At 42.9% G+C, this 12,153-nt stretch overlaps 3 non-coding genes across 3 annotated transcripts; 2 read left to right on the forward strand and 1 right to left on the reverse strand.

Moving 5' to 3' along the window:
- Nucleotides 1-6,923: 6,923 nt before the first annotated feature.
- Nucleotides 6,924-6,995, reverse strand: TRNAH-GUG (transfer RNA histidin (anticodon GUG)). Its single transcript has one exon. It is a non-coding gene; the product is annotated as a tRNA-His (tRNA).
- Nucleotides 6,996-7,641: 646 nt separating this feature from the next.
- TRNAH-GUG (transfer RNA histidin (anticodon GUG)) lies at nt 7,642-7,713 on the forward strand. The gene has a single exon. It is a non-coding gene; the product is annotated as a tRNA-His (tRNA).
- A 1,461-nt stretch (nt 7,714-9,174) lies between these two features.
- Nucleotides 9,175-9,246, forward strand: TRNAH-GUG (transfer RNA histidin (anticodon GUG)). The gene has a single exon. It is a non-coding gene; the product is annotated as a tRNA-His (tRNA).
- The last annotated feature ends 2,907 nt before the right edge of the window (nt 9,247-12,153 follow it).

Below are 12,153 nucleotides of genomic sequence, written 5' to 3' on the forward strand. Positions count from 1 at the left end.
CCAACAGACACATAAAACAATGCTCAACATCATTCATCAACAGGGAAATGCAAATCAAAACTACAATGAGATATCACCTAACACCTGTCAGAATGGGAAAAAAAAAAAGAAAAAAAACTCACAAGAAACAAGAAAGGTTGGTAAGGATGTAGAGAAAAAGGAACTCTGTGCATGATTTGTGGGAATACAAACTGGTGCAGCCACTGTGGAAGACATTATGGAGGTTCTTGAAAATATGAAAAATAGAACTACCCTACAATCTAGTAATCACACTACTCGGTATTTATCCCCAAAATACAAAAACACTGACTCAAAGTGATACATGCACCCCTGTTTATTGCAGCATTACTTACAATAGCCAAACTACAAAAACAGCCAAGTGTGCATCGATAGATAAATGGATAAAGAAGATGTGGTGTGTGTGTGTCTGTGTGTGTGTGTGTGTGTGTGTGTGTGTGTGTGTGTGTGTGATGGAATATTATTCAGCCATAAAACAGAATGAAATCTTGCCATTTGCAACAACATGAATGGAGCTAGAAAGTATAATGTGGCACAAAATAAGTCAGTCAGAGAAAGACAAATACAGTATGATTTCACTCGTGGAATTTAAGAAACAAAACAAGCAAAGAAAAAAAAGAGAGAGAGAGAGAGAGGCAAACCAAAAACTGACTCAACTATAAAGAACAAACTGATGGTTACCAGAAAGGAAGTAGGTGGGAGAGATTGATGAAATAGGTGATGGGGATTAAAGAGTACACTTACCATAATGAGGGCAAAAAAAAAAAAAAAACCAAAAAACAAAACAACCATTCGGACTTTCCCTAACACTTTCCTCAAAGTTCTTCTAATGTCTGCCCAGTTCCAAAGCCACTTTCATATTTGGGTTTTTATGTTATGGCAATGCCCCATTTCTAGGTAATAAACTCTGCATTAATTATCTATCACAGTGTAACTAATTACCTGAAATTTTAACAGCTTAAGATGATGAACATTGATTATCTCAGTTTCTTAATTCAGGAATTTGGAAGTGACTTAGCTGAGTGGTTTAGGTTCAGAGTTTCTCATAAAATTTCAAGTCAAGATGTCAGCCAGGGTACAGTCATCTGGAGGTTTGATACTGGTGCTGGAGGAACTGCTTCCAAGATGGCTCACTCACATAGCTATCACTTAAAGATCTCATTTTGTTGTTAGCAGGAACCCTCAGTTCCTCAACTCATGGGTTTCTCCATAGGGTTACTTGAGTGTCCTCATGACACAGTAGCTGGCTTCCTCTGGAGGTAGTGATCTGTAGGTGCCAAGGGCTGGCTGCCCCAATATAGACCACTTTGACGTGAACATATTTTGAGCTAAAAACAATCAAAATCCAGTAGATTCAGGAAAAGCTCTTTACGTCCCCCTCAACTGCCTGCTTGTACTAGGAAGAGAGCTATTAACAGATTCCTCTTTACCTAAGGAACTTATCTACATCATAGGGTAACCTTTTTTTCCCAAACATCTCCTTTCATCTTCCTGCTAATAGTCTTTCTCCCCTTTGTATCCTCAGATTCTTATCCTTCCCCTTAGCTCATATAAGCATCATGTTACCTCACTGTCTTTGGAATTTCCATGTCTATGTGGATTCCCTGTGCATACGCTATTAAATTTGATTTTCTACTGTTATCTGTCTCATGTCAATTTGATTCTTAGTCTAGCTAGAAGGACGTTGTAAATTATTCCTCCCCAACAGATCCAAGAGAGAGAGCAAACAGGAAGCCACAATGCACTTTATGACCTCTTCTCAGAAATGGCACACTATCACCTCTACTGTATTCATTTGAAGATGTCACTAAGTCTAGCCCTCACTCCAGGGAGAGAAATGAAGCCCTACTTCTGGGAGGAGTATCAAAAAAATTTGTGAACATATTTTAAAACCACAAGTTTTCTTGGAGCATTTAATCTAAAGAGATTTAAGGAGGAAAGGAGTTCTTAGCAGTTTTGATGATATGGTAAGAAAGTCATCCAGACTCAGGATGAGGCCAGTGAACCAAAAGGTAGTCATGATGCAGAAGTATTTTGACCCTGAAATTTAGGAGAAATTGGGAAAAGAGTTGAGTCAGTTTTTTGCAACTTTTACGTGTGTCTCTCCCTTTTAACTTAAAATTACATTTGAAATTTGGATATTCTGTCATTCATGTCAGATTCTCAATACTAACAATGATATTAGGGTAACACAGATACATCTATTTTCATACTATTTTGACTTCCACAACCCCAAAAGTATTCCACACTTGATATTGGAGGTTCCTCTCAACCTCACATCCATTTCCTTCATCCATCATGTCCATCTCCTTACCTCTGGGCTAAAGAACCTTTGAGCTCACTGCCCTCTGATCATACACCTATGGGAAGGAAGAGTGTGAGGGAAGAGTCCTTCCTTCACCCCCAGATTAGTCTCCAAGCCCCAACCTCAAAAACCAGACCAGGAAGCTGAAATTCTCTTCTGTCTCTCCTTTGAATTAAGACTTTGTCAATAATCACCCATTTACACCTCACCTTTCTAAAATACAGATGTGATTATGTTCCTCTTCTGCTTAAAAATGGACACAAAAATGGTCCCCCAATGCCTATAACAAAGTCTATAAATGTCCTTCAGGAAATTGGTGTATTCCTGACATTTTTGTGATAGGTACGTCATTTGGAGAACAAGCCTATAGTTTTAAGAGAATCCCCCAAATAGGAAGTTACCACAAAATGCCAGGAACCACTGACCTCCAGGGAAAAGGCCTGACTCAACAAGGAGCAACAGAATCATCACAATTTGGCTCCACCCTTACCCTCCCTTCTGTATCTTATGTCACAGCTCTGACTTGTCTTTCCCAGTGCTACCTGTATGTTCATGCTTCCTTGCCTTTGTTTCTGCCTTTGTCTCTGCCTAGAATACCTTCCCTTCTTTCTGTCAGGAAAATTACTATACATGCCTTGGAACCCAGCTCAAATATCATATCCTGGGGGAATGAGTGATCTAAGCTGTAATGCGGTTCATATATACTTCTAACATAATTGTAATTGTTTCTTCCCCCTTTTGATTAACCCTGGACTGAAATTATAATCTCAGAGTAATAATGACTCTTATTTACATTTAAATCTCAATGCCTAGCATAGATCATACTAGGACCCACTGTTTGTTGTGTAGGTGGATGGGTGTTGGCTTGTACTACTGACTGACAGAACAGGGACACCTCCCTCTGAGCATTTCTCTGCAGACTCCCTATAAACTGAAGACCATTTCTTCTCGGCCTAATGCTTTGCTCTGTAATGAGCTTTGTACTTTTAGATTTTACTCATTTGTAAAATTGCAAAAATAATTTTGGAGATCAACATAGGCTTGCCAATTTTTAATTTTCCAAGCAAAGACTTAAAAAATTATCAGTTCTCCATCAGGTAATAAAAGCAAAGCCACTTTAACACCTCAAAAATATGAAGGACATAATCTCAGCCTAGAAGACAGTCTTTTAAATTAAATACATTCAGCCTTTCGAAAAGCTTACCACATTGACCTTATTTTCTCTTATTCCATGATGAAAACTTCATCCCTGTTTATGAGTTCTAGAATAATGTTTGGAAACCACTGATTTAAACCTTTGCTTCTGAGAGGCAGCTCCTGCATTCTTCCTCAGGAATGAGATTCAGGCCTCATGACAGGACTCGTCCTGCTGGATCTACCCATGGGTTTCTTTTTGAGGAAATAGAAGAACCTAGAAACAAGAGACCAACTAAGCATACTGAGCACTTACTGAGTGCCAACTTCTGTGCTGGTCACTTGGCATTGTGTATTAGGTGCACCACTCAGTTAAAAACTCAAGAATACAAGCAATGCAACTTTATCTCTTTTTCTTACTGAATTTATTTTTTATTTGAATATGTTCCACTAGGTGACAACTATGATCTTAATTCAGGGTCTCTCTCCCTTTCTTTCCCTGAGGGTTGCATCTTTGATCCAGGGGACTGACTTAGTGCACAAGCAGGGCTAGATTAAACCTCCCAAGGTCTTAAGCAGGGAAAAGATTATGATGAGTCATATGTAATTGAAAAAAATTTAAATACTTACAGTTAGTTATTTCCTAACAAAGTTCAGTCAGGGTTTTTTTTTTCCCCCTCTCTCCTGAAATTATCACGTCAGTGCTTTTTATTCTTTCAAAAGAACTGTCTTACATTTTTGGGTAGATGCTTTGTTTTCCTGGGGCCTTTGATAAGTTCTTGGCCTACCAGAGGGTTCATCTGGTTTTGTTCATTGGCCCTTAGCATCCACTTGGATGTATTGGATTTTATTGTGGGTCCATGCAGATCACCATGGACTCCTCCTCACCCTGTCCACACAAGACCGCCTCCAATCTGAAGGCTCTTTATGCCACATCTGGGCCACTCAGGGTTACTCTTCAGTATAAATTTTGATCCCTTTTAAAATGCAACACTTACTATTATCAGTCATCATACTCTGTACAGACAAAGGAACTGAGGGAATAGAAGGGTGGACAATAGGCAGGGAACAGTATCACATTATCTGTATCACATTACTTCCATTGGCTCAAATTCTCCTATTTATTTTTTGTTCAGCTTTCTTTTCTGATGTCTGCACTAGACTATAGTTCTATGAGAACAACACATCTGTCTTATTCATTACTATAACCCCAGAACCTAGAACAGTGTCTGGCACATAGGCCCTCAATAAATATTGTTGCTCTAATGACTGAGAATAAATGAGATAAGAATAACACAAAGAGGTGGAAGGGTGTCAGAGTGAGGGGGCTGGAAGTGCTAAAAATAAACTTCAAATATTTTACAATTATGGTGAAAGTTTATGTCAGCTTTCCCTTGGAAAAGTTTTGTTCCACTGCAGCAAGAAATGCCTCTTCATTCTACCATTTCTTGTACTGTTTTCTGGTTTTTGTTTCTGGGCTTTCTCTTGGCTGGAAAACTAAAGTATTTTGGGTCAAGAGTATCAGTATATACCTTTGGAGCTCCCCAAAGGTATATATCTTTCTTTTAGAGATAAAAGATGCTAGTTTACTGAATGAATGAAGAATGAATGAACAAATGAAACTTGAGTCCCAAATATCCAGAGAATCCCTGAGGAATGGGCTCCCTATTGGGGGTTAAGTCCAAAGTGGTGTCTTCTAGACTGAGTCTTTCCCAGCCTCAGCATTCCACATCCACTTCCTGGGGCGTAGCACCTCCTAGTGGAAGTCCAGGGGTGCTGCCTCTTCCCAAGCCATCCCTCAATATGGGCCTCTTGGTGACTCCCTCCCAGACCACCATCTTTTCATCCTCAAAACCTTAATGTTACTCCCCTGGATGAGGCCCAGTAGACTCTGGCAGGGGTCTAGTCACCCCAAATACTGACAAGGTGAACAATGAAGGCCTCCATTCCAGCCAAGTGGTTCTAGGCAACAGCAGCACTTCTCAAACATGAATGTGCAGATGAATCACCTGGGGAGGATCTTATTAAAATGAAGATTCCAATCTAGTGGTTTTGGGTTGTGAACCAAGATTCTGAATTTTGAATCAGAAAATATTCAAAAATTTTTTGCAGGGATCTTTTGCAGAAAATATTTTGCAGGGATCTTGCCTAAAACATTTTTGGAATTGCTGTTGAAGCTTATTGCACCTTTAAAACTCAGTGGTGACATCTTTTTCTTTGAAGGTGAATTTGAAAAGCAGTCAAAAAACATTTCAAAATAAAATGTGATTATAAATATTGAGATGGATTTACTTACATGGCTTATAAATCAGCCCTGAAAGTTATCCCCAAACAACAGTTCCAAAAATATTTGGGGCAGCTGGTTGGAGAAAGGGGAATGTCTACTTTGAAACATTCAGATGCTTAAGTGTCACTGTGTCCATTTTTAAGGAGTTAATTTTATTACTAGTTTATTTAAGTAAAACTTAAATAGGGCTTGATGAGTGGCAGGCACTGTTGCTTTACAAGTATTATCTCATTTAATTCTCATAAGCCTGCTTTTATTCCCATTTTACAAATGAGAAAACTGAGGCACAGAGACAATATGTGGCTTACCTAAAGTCACCCAGCTAATTAATGCAAGAGTCAGGTTCAAACCCTAGGCAGCCTGCTTCCAGGTGTCACGGGATTAATTATTAAGCTATGCGAACTTTAAACAGTGTTAGGAATAGCTTAAAGAAAGAGTGTCAGCTACTATGGAGTCTATCAGAAGGAAAAGAAAGAAATTAAGTGACTTAGGGTGGACACTGGAAGCCTACAGAAAATAAATCCATCCCCAAAACAGAAACAGCTGGAGCTGGAATGTGTGACTAGAGAGTTCTTACAGCCTCTACCCCTTTCCTGGTTCTGATGCCTAGAAAAGACCTCAAGATGGAAGAGAAAGCAAGTTCTCAGGTTCACCTTCCACCATTCTATTCTCTCATGGTCTTAGTTGTCCTGTTTTGTAGCTGTAAAACTCATCAAATTTAGGGAACTGGGAGCAGGAAGACCCAGGGAAATTGCAGCATGCAGCATTGTCTTGCTTTTTACATGCTGTTCAGTGAGTTTTTGCTGATGGATTGTGAGTAAAGGGAGCACCCCACCGAAATGTCCAACTCTTCCAGAAATGATTCCTGACTTGCCTTGCCACCCTCAGGTCCCCTGAGAGGAGCTGGAGAGGCTCATTCTTCACTCACGATCTGACCATTAACAGAGGCCAAATGAGGAAAGAGAAAGTACCCCCACTAAACGTCCTAAAACACACAGCGGGCAAGATGGAGAGTGGGCCGATTCGCTAGCACTTCTAGAATTAGAAAGAGGAAGTAAAGTCCCAGAACTTCAATTTCGGCCCTAACCTAATATTAAGGAGCAGCGGGGTACAGTCACGGAGTACAATGTGGCTTCCCCAACCTAAAAAGGCGCCCTAGCCGTGCCATTGTTCCCACAATGCCGTGACTCGGATTCGAACCGAGGTTGCTGCGGCCACAACGCAGAGTACTAACCACTATACGATCACGGCGCGCTACCGGAACGCCACAAGAAACCACGCTTCCAAGTATGGATCTTCTAGTCTAGAAGGCCGGCCGCCCTGGCCTTCCGAGGTCGCCCACGGTGTGCCAGGCCCTTCTGGCACTCGCGCTGACCCCTAAGCGGAGTAGGGGCGCCGAGGACTCTCCAGCCGGTCTCAGCCGGTCGTGCGTACGGATCGTAAAAGAAAGAACTCCTATGAGGCCGTTGTGCTCACGTCTAGCCTGTACGGACGTGATGCCCCGGGGTCGCCCGAACGGTAGGTCCGTTTCACACCCCCATGCCCTGGCGGTCACGCTATCTGAGTGGACTCCAGCTGGGAACGGGGTTGTCTCTAGAATTCCACAAGAAGGAAATATCAGTTCCGACGCACCCGCACAACTTCCTTCGAGGTGCGAGGCGGGGTGGAGGGACGGAAACTTGGAGCGCAGCCTTCAAACTGGTGAAGCAGTGGGGTCTGACCCCCGGGCGAGTGTGGACAGAAATCAAAAAAGCAGGGAAACGAGGGCGTCGGTGTTCTCACAGCGAGAGGCTAAGTTGGAGATCAGCAGGTACAGACCGTGACGTAACAAGGGGGCGGGGCTTTCAATAGAGAAGAACTCAGGCGAGGAAACCGAAGGCCAAGTCCCCAGTAGCTCGCCGTGATCGTATAGTGGTTAGTACTCTGCGTTGTGGCCGCAGCAACCTCGGTTCGAATCCGAGTCACGGCATTGCGAGAGCAGTGGCACGGCAGGGGATTTGGTTTTTATTGCTGTCCTCCATTTTTATTTCGAGTTTGTAACAACATTCTCGAAAATGGATCCCAGTCCCCTCGTGCCAGTTGGAAAGGACGTTTACGTCATGCCAGCTCTGGCTAAATTGGACCTCGGAAGAATATAGGCTTCCTGTTACCGCGGCTACGCGCTATACCGTTCACTGGAGACAAAGCACAGAGCGCTCACAAGGCTAATAAGTGTTGTCATAGGCATATATATGAATTTCCATAGCAGCGCTGGAAGAGGACTCCCGATAATAATAGGAAGAGAAGGCTTCACAGAGGAGGTGATTTTTGAAGTAGCTCTTAAAGTCAGAAAAGGAATTTTCCGAGCAGCCAGGATAATCTCGTGTGCACAGGTATGATGGAGGTCTCAAAAAGGAACTATGGCAATTACTCTATAAATCCTACCTCTTCCCCACCCTCACTTCTAAAGGACCTGTTGAGTGAATGAATGCGAGTAATTAGGGAATGGGAAGCGACACTGAGGGAGGGCCAAGGATGGGCTGCAAAAGGTGGACGAATTTCCTACAGTCTGTGGATGGGGGTGAGGGGTGGAGGAGTGAAAGGATTCAGCTTGTATTTAGTAATATCCCTCTGGTGACTCTGCAGGCGGTGAGAGTGATGATTAGAGCAGACAGGTGGTCACCCTGGATTCTCTTGTTAGAACTAGTGGCACGTTCTCAGTTTAGCAAAAATCCTCTGCCTACTGTGGACTCGGCCTGGTTCTAGGCGCGGTGGGGCGGGAACACTGATGGACAAGAAGAAAAATCGCACCGGCCCCTGCTGCTGCCTAGGGCACAACCGAGGTGGCCACCGGTACCGGCGGGAGTACCGCGCAAGAAGTCAGGATCGTTGCGGCAGTAGCAGAAGCTGCAAGGAAGTTGGTGGGGAGCGGGTAGGCAGGGTGAGATGCATTCATTGAGTCCCTTACATGTGTACAGTCAGGCGTGGGGGAGTCCACATCCTCCGCGGCGGCGACGTTGGGTCACTCCTGGGGGAATCAGCAGGGACTATAACCCCTTAGGAGCGCCCCCTTCAGATCCGGGGTTGCTGCAAAGATCTCCCAGGCACAGGAGATGGGCATCCTAGGAATGGTGGTTACACAACTTGTGGACACTGAGTTCCGGACAGTCCCGTCCCTGGATGCCCAAGTGGTCCCCCTAAACGCCCACCTCATTCACACGGAACCCACCATTCCCCACTCCAACATCAACACTTTCTGTGGCTAATGGAACAAAACCCGAGAGAGCGAGAGCGACTGGCGAGAGCGCACTGCGCCTGCGCATTCCCAGAATCTGTGTTACGCTGGAACTCCGCCCTATAGGTGGATCTTTCGGTGACGTGCAGAGCGGGAAGGCCTATGACTGTTGAAGAGGACAATCAGAAGGCGATCCTTACAGGTCCCCGGTAGCTCGCCGTGATCGTATAGTGGTTAGTACTCTGCGTTGTGGCCGCAGCAACCTCGGTTCGAATCCGAGTCACGGCATTGTGGGAACAATGGCACGGCAAGGGGCTTGTCCTTTTAGCTTTTTTTTCTTTTTGTGGACAACGTTTTATATTGATCACAACTCGCTTTCTTGAAGTGAATCACCGGGTCTTTCCACCTTGAAAACTGGGCCGGCCCTAAAATCACCACCTCCAGTAATTCTCATTTAATGCTCTGAATACGGTTTCACATGAGTTAGAATCCCTCCCTGCCCGAAAAAATTGGAAATCGGTGTCTAAATCACTCTACAGCAGCAAAACCGCGCCCTTGTGACCTTCCAATTTTTTTTCCTTTTCATGAATTTTTAAAACTTGAGTTGTATGTTTAAATAGAGAATACATGCGCACAAGTCCAATGAACAGTAAGTCTCCCTATCTTCACCTCACCCACGAATTATTGGTTTCCCTCATATTTCCATGACAGTCCTTGTATAAACAAATATTTATATATGCATATTTGCATAAAAGTATAACCCCCATCTTTGCTTCTTACATAACACAAATGACCTCTTCCCTTCCTCGCTTTCACCCCCAGAAGTCAGACAGGACTTGAGGTAACAAATATGCAGATAGGCAAACTCCCTTTACAAAGAAGAGTACACATACCAGGAGGGAATATCCACCACGGATCCTGTCCTTTTTCTCCCCAGGTCCTGGATGCTGGCTGGGGCAAGTGAAGGCTGACTGGGTTGGTGAGATATAGGGGAAAGGGATCCCTCATTGTGTTTATAAAAACCTTTGGATGGTAGCCTGGGCTCTGCTGAGAAGCAGCCCTATTTCGATTGCATGTTGGAAGGGAAGGGTAGTATCCTAGTTTTGGAGTTGGGAAGAGGGACTTGGTAGTCCATTTGGAGACCCTTCACTTCCATCTCTCTGCTATCTTATCAGGATCAAACTTAAATTACAGACCATTAAAGTCAAAAAATTCAGGTTAATGAAAGGTAAAACTGAATCTTACTATGTGTATATTCCAAGCATACAGCATCTCCATAAATATTTGAAGAGAGGTTTCTTAAGGAGTCCAAAATTGAGGCAAGTGGCCCAGTTTACTTCATTGCATCTCAGGTTGTATTCTTTCAAAACAAAATCATGTTATTTTCATATCAAATAGAAAACTTGGCCCAAATGAAACTCCATCTACATCTAGAATCTCAAAGAACAGAGTGCATATCTAAGCATACTAAGATGTTTGTTCTCTCAAGTTGTGTACAGAGATGGGCCTGAGGCAAGGCTGGAGACAAAAGGCAAGCACCAGTCTTAAAAGACAAAACCCAGGGGCGCCTGGGTGGCGCAGTCGGTTAAGCGACCGACTTCAGCCAGGTCACGATCTCACGATCTCGCGGTCTGTGAGTTCGAGCCCCCGTCAGGCTCTGGGCTGATGGCTCGGAGCCTGGAGCCTGTTTCCGATTCTGTGTCTCCCTCTCTCTCTGCCCCTCCCCCGTTCATGCTCTGTCTCTCTCTGTCCCAAAAATAAATAAAAAACGTTAAAAAAAAAAAAAAAAAAAAAGACAAAACCCAGAAGGGATCAGAGCTCCGGAGAGGACTGGGCATCCAAGGTCAGACAAACAGAAGGGAAGACACCCCCCACTCAGTACCCACTAAGAAAAGTGAGGGCTAAGGACCAGGCCTTGAGACAGGCACAAATTTAGGAGGTTAAAGGAGGAAGAGGGTATAGCCTGAAAGAAAGGAGGAGAATGATAACAGTGTCATTTAAGGAAAGTTTGGGAGAAGAAGGTTTCAGGGATGGAGGTCGGCACATTCAGGTGCTGCAAAGGAGAAAGAGGAATAAGATAAAATCATTGGGCTTGACACTTAGAAGTCATTGTTGATTTTAAAAACCTTCCATGAGAGCAACTAGGCAATGTTTATCAAGAATCAGAAAAAGAAAAGTACACCTTTGCCCCAATAATTCCATTTCTGGGAAACTTACTAAAGGAAATAATCCTAAACTTGGAAAAGTTATGTGCATAAAGATGTTTATTACAGGGTTATTTAGAAGGGAAGAGAGTGTAAATAGACTGCTTAACAAATAAGGTAATATTGAACTAAACTAAAATATGTTCATTTGATGATATATTGAATTGTCATTTTTAAAGTATCAAAAGTACATATATGAAGCATTAAGTCAGCTTTTAAATACCATTTCCAACTAAAAGGAATGAAGTTCCTTTTTAAAAAATGACTGATTACAAGTCTACAGAAGGGGAAGTGTAAGTCTAGAATATTTTCTGTAAGAAAGCAAGTTAACTGCTTAAATATTGAGGGGACCAAGTCAAAAGGACACAGAAGCCTCTTTAAAGAGCTTCTGTTGGCCAAATTTGAGACAATTGGAGCATCAAAGAATAATAACGGTGAGAATGCAAGCTGGTGCAGCCATTCTGGAAAACAGTATGGAGGTTCCTCAAAAAACTAAAAATAGAACTACCCTACCACCCAGCAATTGCACTACTAAGCATTTATCCAAGGGATACAGGTGTGCTGTTTCAAAGGGACACATGCACCCTCATGTTTATAGCAGCACTATCAACAATAGCCAAAGTATGGAGACAGCCCAAATGTCCATCAATGGATGAATGGATAAGAAGATGTGATATATATATATACAATGGAGTATTACTCGGCAATCAAAAAGAATGAAATCTTGCCATTTGCAACTACGTGGATGGGACTGGAGGGTATTATGCTAAGTGAAATTAGTCAGAGAAAGACAAAAATCATATGACTTCACTCATATGAGGACTTTAAGAGACAAAACACATGAACATAAGGGAAGGGAAACAAAAATAATATAAAAACAGGGAAGGGGACAAAACATAAGAGACTCTTAAATATGGAGAACGAACTGAGGGTTACTGGAGGGGTTGTGGGAGGGGGGATGGGCTAAATGGGTAAGTGGCATTAAGGAATC

Source organism: Panthera pardus, unplaced genomic scaffold, assembly GCF_024362965.1.
Source record: "Panthera pardus isolate Hobbes unplaced genomic scaffold, ASM2436296v1 HiC_scaffold_24, whole genome shotgun sequence".
Classification (NCBI taxonomy): Eukaryota; Metazoa; Chordata; class Mammalia; order Carnivora; family Felidae; genus Panthera; species Panthera pardus.